Genomic DNA, 12,769 nt, shown 5'->3' on the forward strand with positions numbered 1-12,769 from the left:
TTGCTCCTAATAGTAAAGAAATTAATGGTTAGTGAAGACAGTCTGACTGCCTGAAATTGTAAATTTTCTTTCTCGGTTTAAGGTTACATCGCTATATGTTTTACTGCTTTTGTTATTTCATTTGAAGAAGGGATGTGAAGGATTTTTAAATTTCAATATATGCCTTTAAACTATCATAATATACTAACTGGTTGTTACAAACAAAGAAGGAAGTCAGGCAATTTGTAATATTTTTAAAAGACATATTTATTGCTTCTGAAAATGTGCTCTGAAGCCCTGAAAACATGCTCTGAAGCCCTGAAAGCATGCTGAGATATTGCATAATGGAGAAAAATATAGTGAGGGATCGTTCAACAGTTTGGGAAAAAGGGATGTGGTAAGCTTCTTGCATTGTAACCATTACAATCTCTTTTTAAGACGTATTCGAGAGTGTTGACAATTACACTGAGAGGTAAATGCTTTAGAAGAACACAGTTCTGGTTCATCTGGACCAACCACGTTTCCTTTTCTTTTTAGTTTTAATAGCCAATCTATTGTCTTCCTATGTTATCATTTGTCCCAACTGATCTTGCCTGGGATATTTTAGAGTTGATCTTTCAGATATTCATCTTGTCCAAGTCAGTTGCATGTCCTAATATATAGATAGTGATAATTATCACCCTCCCTTGTTGTTAGACCTGGCATTTCTTGGCGTGGTTACCCCTGACTTTTTGCCTCTACCTCCTCTATTTTTGATGCTGTGATGGATTTTGTTTTGCTGGATTAGATGCTTTGGGCACTTTGCCACTGCTGATAGGTGTCAAAGTGCAAGTGCTCCATGTATAAAGAGTTATGTTAATTGGTTGTCCATAATCGATATGTTTGTCTTACTAGTAAAGTCCCTAGTTAAGTGCACTATGTGTGCCAAGGCTGGTAATGCAAATGCTACCAGTGGGCCTGCAGCACTAATTGTGCCACCCACGTAAGTAGCTCTAAAAAGAGATTTCAGGCCTGCCACTGCAGTGCCTGCACGCAGTTTGTTAACTGCCTTGTTGTCGTGACAAGTGCACCCATTTGCCAGGTTTTACCCTTCCCTTTTTTATGCACATCAGTCACCCCTATAGTAGGACCAAGGTACCCCCCATGGGCGGGGTGCAGTGTATGTGAAAGGTAAGACATGTACTGAGGTGTGTACCATGTCCTGACAGTAAAATACTGCCAATTTCGTTTTCCACTGTTGCAAGGCCCTCTTGCCCATAGGACAAAATGGGGAATGCTGTGTAACATGTTTCCAGCATATCTTCCCACCGGCATAAGATGGAGAGATGGAGTTTAGTGCCTGAACTCAGAATTTAATAACACATCTTTTTGTGAAGATGGTTTTTAAATTGTGTGTTTAGAAATCACGCTTTTAGATGTGGTGTCAGAGGGCTGCTCACATTCAGCCAGAAACCACACAGGAGCAGAATGTTGCGAAGTCCCAACGCCCCACTAAGAACCTCCCAGCAAGGTAAGTAGTTACTCCATTGCAGGTAAGTACTCAGGGGGAAAGGGGATTTGGGATAGAGAAGAGACCGCTCAGAAACTCCGCCTGCGCTGCTTCTTCTGTTCTTCTTCTCCTTCAGCTTATTCAGGCTAAAAACAAACGATTACATAACCTTTTCTGCTTGTTTAAAAACTTACTTTCCTTTAATGTTTTATGAATAACTTATCTTACCAGGAGGTTGTTTTGGGCTTGCCTCTCTTCTTACTTCTCTTAATGGATGTATCTTTTCATCAAAAAAAGTCTTCTATAAGTCTTTTGTTCTTTTCTTTTCAGACCCTTCAGCTTCCTTCTCTGTTCTGTCTATGATGAGGGGAAAACTAGGTAAGTGTGTTTTTCCCAAATTTCTATGGTAATTTTCCTTAGGATTTTTTCCTCCTTATACTCACTTAAACAAGTAGACTTGTGGACTTTCAAATGGGGTCTGAACGTTGTAAATATCTTTAGCCTCTCCCCAAAACCAACTCCTCCAGCCCATGTAAAATATTTCGTTTTTATGATAGGGAGATGGCGCTCTTGTTCTCTCTATTACTGGGGCTTGTGAGAGGTTGGGATATTATGTGGCTAATATTTATAAATGAAACTCCTTGGCTAAAAAGAAGTTATGTGCTTTTCTTTTTAACACCAAGAAGGAAACTCTGAGACAGGAAATCCTTCTCAAGTTTGTCAGGTTAATTAGCACGTAGACGAACACAGTTCATAGATAAATGAATTGTGTGTGTCTGTATTATTATTTATGACTTCCTGAAACGTGTGGCACAAAGATTAAGTTCTGGCAGAAATATTCTTTATTTCACAAGAAAGCCCAAATGCAGCACTCAGAAGAAATGTGCTCGCATTAGACCTTCACTGAATTTGATTCTTGAGAGGCCAGAATGCTCTTCCAAACGCGGCGTGTTAAAAGGTCACGCCTGTGTTTATTTAACTCTGGAAATTATTTTTATTCAGAAACGAATTATCTGGAGTAACAAACTTTTATTTTTCAAGACTTTCCTAGTCAGAAAAACTACCTTTATTTCCTATTAGGAAGCTAAGGTTAACTCGACTAGGGAAATGATTACTGAATTTTAGATCTTGGTTATTACAATAAATTTAGCACTGACCTTATTACATTACCGACGAAGATAACCCCGAATAGACTAGCTTTCACGACGCTGGGATTTCTGATGTTCCTTCAAGTAGAATCTCAGGTGAAGTGCGCATTAGAATGTTGGGGCAAACCTCACCAGACTGTAATTGCTTGAAGGACTAGACTGCTAAACAGCAGAAGGCTGTTGCAGTGTCAAAATATTGGCAGCCATGTTGGAGTTTCTGCGATGCCAGCTAGCACTCCAACTTAAGGGATAAATTGCCCTTATAGTCTGGAATGGAAAGATAGAAGCCACCGAGGGGGTATGAGGAGGAAGCCTCCCGTGATTCCTGACAGTACCCCCTCACAACGGGGTTTCCTCCTGTCGGGGTTTGGTAGGGAATTTGGCATGGAAAGCTTTGATTAAGCGGGGGGCATGGACATCTGAACTCTTTTCCCAAGAGCGCTCATCAGGTCCATACCCTTTCCAGTCAATGAGGTAGAAGAGTTCATTGCGGATGACTTTTGAATCCAGAATTCCTTTAACTTCATATTCAGTCTCACCATGAAGGATTAAAGGATTAGGCGGAGAAGACCTACGCAAACCTGGGTGAATTGGTTTCAGGAGAGAAACATGAAAGACAGGATGGATTCTCGTGGTATTAGGAAGAGATAGTCGATAGGTAACTGGATTTATGACTTTCTCAATTGGGTAAGGACCCTTAAAACGAGGTTGAAATTTACGAGGACCTTTAAGTCTGAGATTTTTGGTACATAACCAGACAAAGTCACCTACATGAAGCTCAGGGGCTTTTTTACGTTTACGGTCAGCGAAGTGTTTGTAACGAGCCTTCGCGACCGACAAATTCTGAGTTACTGTGCTATGAATCCTGGTTAATTGTCTGGCAATATCTTGAATCGCAGGGATGTTAGCATCATCAAAATTAGCAAGGGAATTAGGATGTCTGCTGGAATTTGTAAAGAAGGGGGAGCAGCCTGAAGATACATTAAGAGCATTGTTATAGGCAAACTCCGCCGTCCATAAATGATCAGGCCAATCACCCTCATCATCTAACAAATAAAGCCTAAGGTGTTGTTCCAATTCCTGATTAATGCGTTCAGTCTGACCATCAGTCTCTGGGTGAAAACTAGTGGAGTAACGGTGGTCAATGTTAAGACCCTTGATGTAAGCCTTCCAAAATCGGGAGAGGAATTGGGAACCCCTGTCTGAAATGAGTACTTTCGGAATTCCATGCAGGCGAATTATGTGTTGGTTGAAAAGTTGTGACAGTTGCTTAGAAGTGGGAACATCCTTAAAGGGTACAAAATGTGCCATTTTACTAAAGGTGTCAACCACTACAAGGATGGAATCATAGCCATGGGAAGAAGGTAAATCCACAATCAAATCTAAAGAGACTGTGTGCCAAGGATATGGCGGTGTGGGCATGGGTTGCAAGAATCCCTTGGGGGCTTGCCTGTCTGATTTTCCCCGTGCACAAAGTTCACATCCTAAAACATATTGGCGAACATCACGGCACATATATGGCCACCAGAATTTACGTTTAAGTAAATCTTCAGTTTTTAAGATGCCTTTATGACCAGCCAACGGGTTGTCATGACATTCCTGCATTGCTTTCAACTGGAGTTCCTTGGTGGTTAATACAAGGCAGAGTCTTGATAAGGAAGGCCATTGCGGATGCAACGTTGTGAATCTTCAGAGGCCCAAGTTTCCATATCCAGTACCGACATCAAATCCCGAACATGCTGCTCAAAAGGTTCCAAGGAAATTGTTCCATTGAATTTGGCATCGGTAATGATTGGTTGATTGTCAATGATAGAAGTTTGATTGTCTGTATCCAGTCGTGAAAGTACATCAGCCTTGCCATTTCTAGATCCAGGACGAAAGGTAATGACGAAATCAAAGTCAGCGAAGTATAGAGACCAACGCAACTGACGTGGTGTGAGGGTACGAGCAGATCGTAGAAATTTCAGGTTGCGGTGATCTGTAACCACTGTTACAGTATGCTTAGCCCCCATGAGGTAATGCCTCCAATCCTTGAAGGCATCCTTGATGGCCAGAGGTTCTTTTTCAGTAATTGTATAGTTGCATTCAGCAGGGGTAAGCTTACGTGAACGATACGCCACCGGATGCAATTGGCCAGTGTCCTTGTGCCGTTGAGAAAGTATACCTCCGATAGCTAGATCTGAAGCATCTGTCTCCAAATAAAAGGGCTCCGAAGGGTCTGCATGGAGTAACACTGGAGCAGTGGTAAAGCTCTTCTTCATCAACTGGAAGGCCTCTTCTGCCTCCTCAGACCAGTGGAACGAAACACCTTTCTTCAAAAGGCGAATCAAAGGGAGTATCTTGGATGAGAAGTCATGAATAAATTGTCTGTATAAATTGGAGAATCCAATAAAGCTTTGAACTTCCTTGATACATGTAGGGGATTTCCAATCCGTTATCACCTGCACTTTTTGTTGATCCATTTGGACTCCAGCAGGCGAAAGCACAAAGCCCAGAAATTCCACTGTCTCAGTATTGAATAGACATTTCTCCAATTTTACAAATAGAGAGTTCTCCCGTAGACGTTGGAGAACAGCTCTAACCTGGTTACAATGCTCTTCAATGGTGTTAGAATAAATCAAGATGTCATCGATGTAGACTATAGCACATTGATCAATAAAGTCACTCAACACGTCGTTAATGAAGTACTGGAAGGCCGCAGGCGCGTTGCACAGACCATAAGGCATTACTAGATACTCGTAGAGCCCAAATTTGGTTCTGAATGCTGTCTTCCATTCATCTCCTTCGTGGAGTCTGATCAGATGATACGCGCCCCGTAGATCCAAACGAGTGTACATTTTGGCTTCCTTTAATCAATACAGAAATGAGGGGCAACGGGTATCGATTTTTGACAGTGATCCTGTTGATAGCTCTAAAGTCAATGCAAGTCCTGAGATCCCCCCCTTCTTCGGCACAAAAAAAAGGGGGGGGGAGAGACAGAGGACTGGGAAGGTCTAATAAAACCATTTTCCAAATTTTCTGTTAAGTATTCTTTCAGGTGAGTATTTTCTTTTTCAGTTAAAGCATAAACTCTGCTGCACGGTAGGTTCGCTCCAGGTTCCAAGTCAATTTTGCAATCATAGGGTCTATGCGGGGGTAAAGTCTCAGCTTTGACTTCATCAAAAACATCTGCAAAATCCTGATAAGATTCTGGTATTTCTATGGTTTGAATCACACATATAGAACCTCCATTTATAAATAGCTGAGTAGCTGGACTTGGTATGGTAGAATGAACCGAATCTTCAAAACAATGTTTGGAACAGTATTCAGAATGTAATTGAATCGTGCGAGCTCCCCAGTCTATCAACGGATTGTGTTAAGTAAGCCATGGAAGACCTAAAATCAGTTGGAATTGAGGGGCATCTATTAAATTAAACTGTAATGTCTCTTGATGGCCTTCAATAGTGGTCATATGTACTAATTCTGTATGGCAGGTAATAGGTCCAGAAGTCAATTTGGTGCCATCCACCGCTCGTACCGTCTCACTCTTCTCCTTTTGTAGAGATTGTAATCCAATCTGACCCGCAAATTTCAGATCACAAAAGTTGCCAGTTGCCCCAGAATCCACCATGACATTGACTCCAGCCAAAATTGTATCTCTAAATCGTAAGGTTACAACCATAATCAAATGAGGTGAAGAAACTTGTAGTGTATTTGCCAACTGGTGACCAATTGGAGTTGCTACTTTATTCGCACCCACAGATCCAACTCCGCCTACCTGTGGTGCCTCTAGTCTTCCTTCTCCTTAGTAGGCAATTTTGGTCTTCTTAAACAATTTTTGACAAAATGGCCACCTCCACCACAGTATAAACACAGTTTGTTTAATCTCCTTTTTTCCTTTTCTTCTTTAGAAAGGGGACCTCTGACTGCCCCAATTTGCATAGGTTCAATGCCAGTAGAACTCTAGGCAGGTCGTGAGGAATCAATTCTGGCTCGGTCGAAACGAGGGACACTAGATCTAAACTCCCTTTTACGTTCTCCTTTTCGCTCCCTTAGTCGATAGTCAATCTCTAGAGTTAAATCTACTAAAGCAGAGATGTCAGTTGGTCTATTCGGAATTTGCGAAAGGGCGTCCTTCAATTCTTCTCGCAACCCCCGATAGAACACTGCGGCTCTTTCATCTTCAGGCCAGTTTGTCTCAACCACTAGTTTATTAAAGTGGGCCAGATAAGCCACTAGTTCTCGGGTTCCCTGTTTCAATTCCAACAGTTCATTATCCAAGGCTTGAGATGCTGTCCTACGATCGAAAATGCGGAGGAACTCCCTTTTGAAGGCATCCAAGCTGTATAGAATTGGGTCATCCTTAGACACCAGTGGCATGGACCAAGAGGCAGCGTCGCCACTCAGATAGGAAAGGATGAACGCCACACGTGATTGTGCATCAGGGAAAATCGTTGGGCGGCACATAAAATGCAACAAACACTGGGTCAAAAAAAATTGAGCCTTTTGTGGGTCCCCATTGAATCTCTCTGGAGGGGCAAGAGGAATTACTGGGGATAATGAGTGGATGACTTGTGTAGGGGCAAAGGAAGGAGTGCTAGTGTTTGGGTTCTGTGTTGCAAAAGATGTGGTAGCTTGACTAGCACCCAAAACTGGTGTTCCAGTTTTAAAGGGTATTATCTCTTGTCTTAATATTTTATTCTCCTCTCTCACTGCCTCCAAGTCCCTCTGAATATTACTCAAAATCTCGCCTAAATTTTTTAGATCTAAACCTTCAGCCATTTTGCTCGGGTGTTAGTACCAACGTGGGCACTTCACTCTGTCAGAGGGCTGCTCACATTCAGCCAGAAACCACACAGGAGCAGAATGTTGCTAAGTCCCAACACCCCACTAAGAACCTCCCAGCAAGGTAAGTAGTTACTCCATTGCAAGTAAGTACTCAGGGGGGAAAGGGGATTTGGGATAGAGAAGAGACCGCTCCAAAACTCTGCCTGCACTGCTTCTTCTGTTCTTCTTCTCCTTCAGCTTATTCAGGCTAAAAACAAACGCTTACATAACCTTTTCTGCTTGTTGAAAAACTTACTTTCCTTTAATGTTTTATGAATAACTTATCTTACCAGGAGGTTGTTTTGGGCTTGCCTCTCTTCTTACTTCTCTTAATGGATGTATCTTTTCATCAAAAGAAGTCTTCTGTAAGTCTCTTGTTCTTTTCTTTTCAGACCCTTCAGCTTCCTTCTCTGTTCTGTCTATGATGAGGGGAAAACTAGGTAAGTGTGTGTTTTTCCCAAATTTCCATGGTAATTTTCCGTAGGATCTTTTCCTCCTTATACTCACTTAAACAAGTAGACTTGTGGACTTTCAAATGGGGTCTGAACGTTGTAAATATCTTTAGCCTCTCTCCAAAACCAACTCCTCCAGCCCACGTAAAATATTTCGTTTTTATGGTAGGTAGATGGCGCTCTTGTTCTCTCTATTACTGGGGCTTGTGAGAGGTTGGGATATTATGTGGCTAATATTTATAAATGAAACTCCTTGGCTAAAAAGAAGTTGTGCTTTTCTTTTTAACACCAAGAAGGAAACTCTGAGACAGGAAATCCTTCTCAAGTTTGTCAGGTTAATTAGCACGAAGACGAACACAGTTAATAGATAAATGAACTGTGTGTGTCTGTATTATTATTTATGACTTCCTGAAACGTGTGGCACAAAGATTAAGTTCTGGCAGAAATATTCTTTATTTCACAAGAAAGCCCAAATGCAGCACGCAGAAGAAATGTGCTCGCATTAGACCTTCACTGAATTTGATTCTTGAGAGGCCAGAATGCTCTTCCAAACGCGGCGTTAAAAGGTCACGCCTGTGTTTATTTAACTCTGGAAATTATTTTTATTCAGAAACGAATTATCTGGAGTAACAAACTTTTATTTTTTCAACACTTTCCTACGTCAGAAAAACGACCTTTATTTCCTATTAGGAAGCTAAGGTTAACTCGACTAGGGAAATGATTACTGAATTTTAGATCTTGGTTAATACAATAAATTTAGCACTGACCTTATTAGATTACTGACGAAGATAACCCCGAATAAACGAGTCTACCCTGACTAGCTTTCACGACGCTGGGATTTCTGATGTTCCTCAAGTAGAATCTCAGGTGAAGTGCGCATTAGAATGTTGGGGCAAACCTCACCAGACTGTAATTGCTTGAAGGACTAGACTGCTAAACAGCAGAAGGCTGTTGCAGTGTCAAAATATTGGCAGCCATGTTGGAGTTTCTGCGATGCAAGCTAGCACTCCAACTTAAGGGATAAATTGCCCTTATAGTCTGGAATGGAAAGATAGAAGCCACCGAGGGGGTATGAGGAGGAAACCTCCCGTGATTCCTGACAAGTGGCTGGTTTCTTGTCCTAACCATCCTGCGTGCCTCTGCCTGGTGTGTATTAACTGTCTGGGTTTGGATGTGACAGGGTCTGGGGAGACCAGGGAGGAGTAGGTGGGAGACAGCAACAGGCTGGCCTGCATTTGGTGTGGTGGGAGTGTAGTGTAGTTTCTATATTCCCAATAGGCTCTGAGCATTGGAATAATATATTCTATACATTTGACGTAAGACTGAGGTCAACTAGGTCTCTATCGAATATACTAAACTTACTTGTGTGTGTGTCAGCTAACTAGAAACTTTCTCGAATACACAAGAAGGATTAGTTTCTGACAACAGCATAAACACAACAACTTTGTTTCCCAAGAATAAGAATATATCTCTCTGAGTCGTGGAAACAATAGATAAGTATTTCATTCAGTCAATCGTACATGCTTCGTTTCTACAGAGTTGCAGAGAAATAGAGAGACGGGCGTTTTCAATAAAAAGGGTTTATTGAACAGTCTTCTTATTCATGCAAGAGAAGTGAACTGCTAGAATCTTTATGCAGACTGCACAGTATAATGCTTACAGCTAGAATAGTATTATAAAATAATACTGTAAAAGCATTATATGGTTTCTAAGCCATATAAAAATACATACATAAATATCATTGACTAAAATACTCAACTAGTGCTTCTAAAATACACCCACCCCAATGTACCTAACCTATGCTAGTTCGAGGGAAGAAGTAAGTATTGTGTAGCATAGGTTTTGTTTTTTTGCCAAGAATCTACCAAAGGTTTCTCTAGGTTCTAATCAGGTCCATTACTTGTTAGAATGAAGGAGGTCTGCTATCTCTGTCTCGGGACTCGATTTCCTAACACCCCCCAAGGAGAGCCGGAAACACTGTAGCTGGATTCTCGGCAGGAGAAAGGCAGCTTCTTGATCAGTGCGTCAGCTGGAGAGTTGGCTTCCTTCTGCACTTACTGTAGCGAGCTGCGTCGGGCAAGTAGGTCTTCGAACTGCTCCGAACCACCGTATCTTGCTAGAGCAAGTGAAGGTATATTTATACCTTGAAGGTATTTAGGAATGCCATAGTTTGACGTAAAGTCAGGCATATGAACGTCAGGTAAGAACCCCTAGGGACTAGTTGTTCTTTGTAAAGTAACTGAGTTCTTGGACAAATCAATATTCAAGCAAGGGGAAGTTCCCTAATAGCTTAAGCTGGTTTTCTAAGAAATCGTTGTGACGTTTGGTACGGGTGGAAGTAGCCATGCCTGTATTTGGGTAGCATGGGCTATGCCTAAATATGGGCTTGATTTCTATGCCTATATAAGGGCAATGTGAATTGTACCTATATAGGGGCATGAATCAGGACAATTCACTCGGAGCTTAAAACGCTACACAACACCCACTCCCCTTTCTTATGTACGACATTACTAAGTTCTAAGCACATAAAAGCATATCTAAACATGATGTGTTAAAACCCACCCAAAATACATAAAAATGCATTGGTACTGTTTGTACACGAAAAGCATGTGTGCTGTACTCATTTAAAGTAATGTTTCATTCAAAGCATATAGATGACATTTGAAAATGCTATCCGAATGAATCATGAAAATACATTTATGAAATGGCTCTTAATTACAGAAGAAAAAGTCGAGACCATTCCATGGCAGATTATATAAACTGTTTGAATGTGGACAAGGTCAAATATTGTCTCTTGGAAGTTTTCAAAGAATTCTAGTTCTTTATGAATAAGTCTACTTTAAGCAGATTACTTTGTGCCAAAAATGAAAAAATACAAATTTGGTAAAACAAAAGTTTGAGCATAGAAAAAATAGAGTCCCAAAGTTAGAAACTTTGTTTGGAAAAAATGAAGGTCAAATTCAGAGTCTCTCAGAACACTGCGTGCTAAATCAAAAGTGAGTGTTATTGTTTGGAGAAAACATCAAATCTTCCAAGTCTGAAAACAATTTGTCTACCATTGTAGGTGAACGTTGGATTACCTCGGTAAGAAGATAAATTGCACATAGATGTGAAGCATCGCCTTCAACGTTGGTCGCATTAGCAATGTTCGAATTGGAAGGTACCTGTGTGCGGCTTTCCTCTCGTACCTCACCGTCAGCATTTTGCGTCTGTGAGATCTCAATGAACGCCGTCATCAGAATTGGTAGCCGCTGGGGACAACACAGTGCATGAGCTGTCACTGGTCCTAGCAAAGTATCAACATCCATTGGCATGACTGATGGGAGTGTGAGATAGATGTCTAACACGCATTCTTCTCCACATAGCAGGCATCGTAGAACAGGTAAGATGCAATCTGGACAGATTGGTCTGAATGACATAAACCATGCGGTATTCAATTCTCTTAAATGAGTTAATCTCAAAATTTGGACTATGCGCTCACGACACTTCCTCGCCAGTAGAGTATTTTCCACGGTGCTCTGGGTGTCTGTTGTGGATTGGCTTGCCATATCGAAGTGTTGTAATTTAGTAGCAATTAGGTTAAGCATTAGCAGAAGACATCTTGTATTTAGAGACTATCTCGTCCGTTGTGTGGAATCCATTCTGTATTGTGGCAGCCATTTTGTTTGCCATGTGCTCTGTCCTACCTTCCTGTTAACTGCTCTTAAAATCTGCCTAAAGATGAGATATATTTAGCTTCTTCTGCTTCGCACATGCTCAGTTGAGCTTACAGCTGTCCCCAACTTTTAACTGTCAGGATGTGTCCACCAGAATTAGCTAACTGTCAGCCCCACCCACTTGTTGCCAGCACACTCTCTGTATGACCTTATATGTATTTAAAACCAGCATTCTGTACTCGTACCGCCTTCATTTGAGCCCCTGTGTGGGTATAAAAGAACCAAGCTCCTTCCAGTCAGTGTGCTACTTCATACATTACCGAAGGGTGCTGTGTGAATGTAGTTCCACCTCATGAGGTTTAATAAACTCTGTCTTTTCTATTCCAGCTTCTGTGCCAACTTCTTTCTATTGGCCTGAGGACTCTGTGCAGAGAAGGGAGAACCCCTAGCACTGGTAGGGCTTGCTGAGGCTCACCACTACAAATTGGCACCCAACGCGGGGCTCATCGGCGACTCGGATGCCCGAAGGACTGGGCACGACGAAGGATTAAAATCTCGCTTTGGATGCGATCGCTGCCTGAGGAGACCCGAGTCTTGGCACCCACAGCGTTTTTCCTTTCTTTCTGATATGACCATCCAGGTAGCACCGGTCCTTGACTGAGATCTCTTCTGTTGATTCGCCGTGCAGTGACCATTTGGTCGATTTGAGAATTTGGCAGTTGGAACCTGGACACCATTTGATTGGTAAGAGCTGTTCTGTGGCACTTGCTGTTGGTTTGACGCCTTTGATTGGTATGGTAGTTTTGTAACTGCGGCTTTGTTTGTACGATTGGCCAATATTGAAATCTGTTTGACAATTATATATGTATTGCAATTCATATAGGCAGGTAATGAGGAGATTTATCCCTATTTAACTTTGTTTGAATGGCGCAACGTACGAAGAGTACCTTAAGCGCTACTTCGATTATAATACCGCATATTTTGCACTATTTTTGGCATGCCTGTATCCAGCACACTTCGTAGGATGTGTTGCTTTTGTAGTGGTACCAATTTGAGACTTGACGAAGCACAACCGCACCCCCGGAGGGGACACCTAATAGGGACATGTATGATAAGTATGGTATTTCTTCCATAATGTACAGCACGTTATGGAATAAATACACTTGTAAAGATCCTGAGTTGCGTTGGCCTATGCATGGGTCATTTGATTTGCGAAAGATTCAGTATGTGGAGCAACGA

The sequence above is a fragment of the Lissotriton helveticus genome, chromosome 7 (assembly GCF_964261635.1).
Source record: "Lissotriton helveticus chromosome 7, aLisHel1.1, whole genome shotgun sequence".
NCBI classification, from domain to species: domain Eukaryota; kingdom Metazoa; phylum Chordata; class Amphibia; order Caudata; family Salamandridae; genus Lissotriton; species Lissotriton helveticus.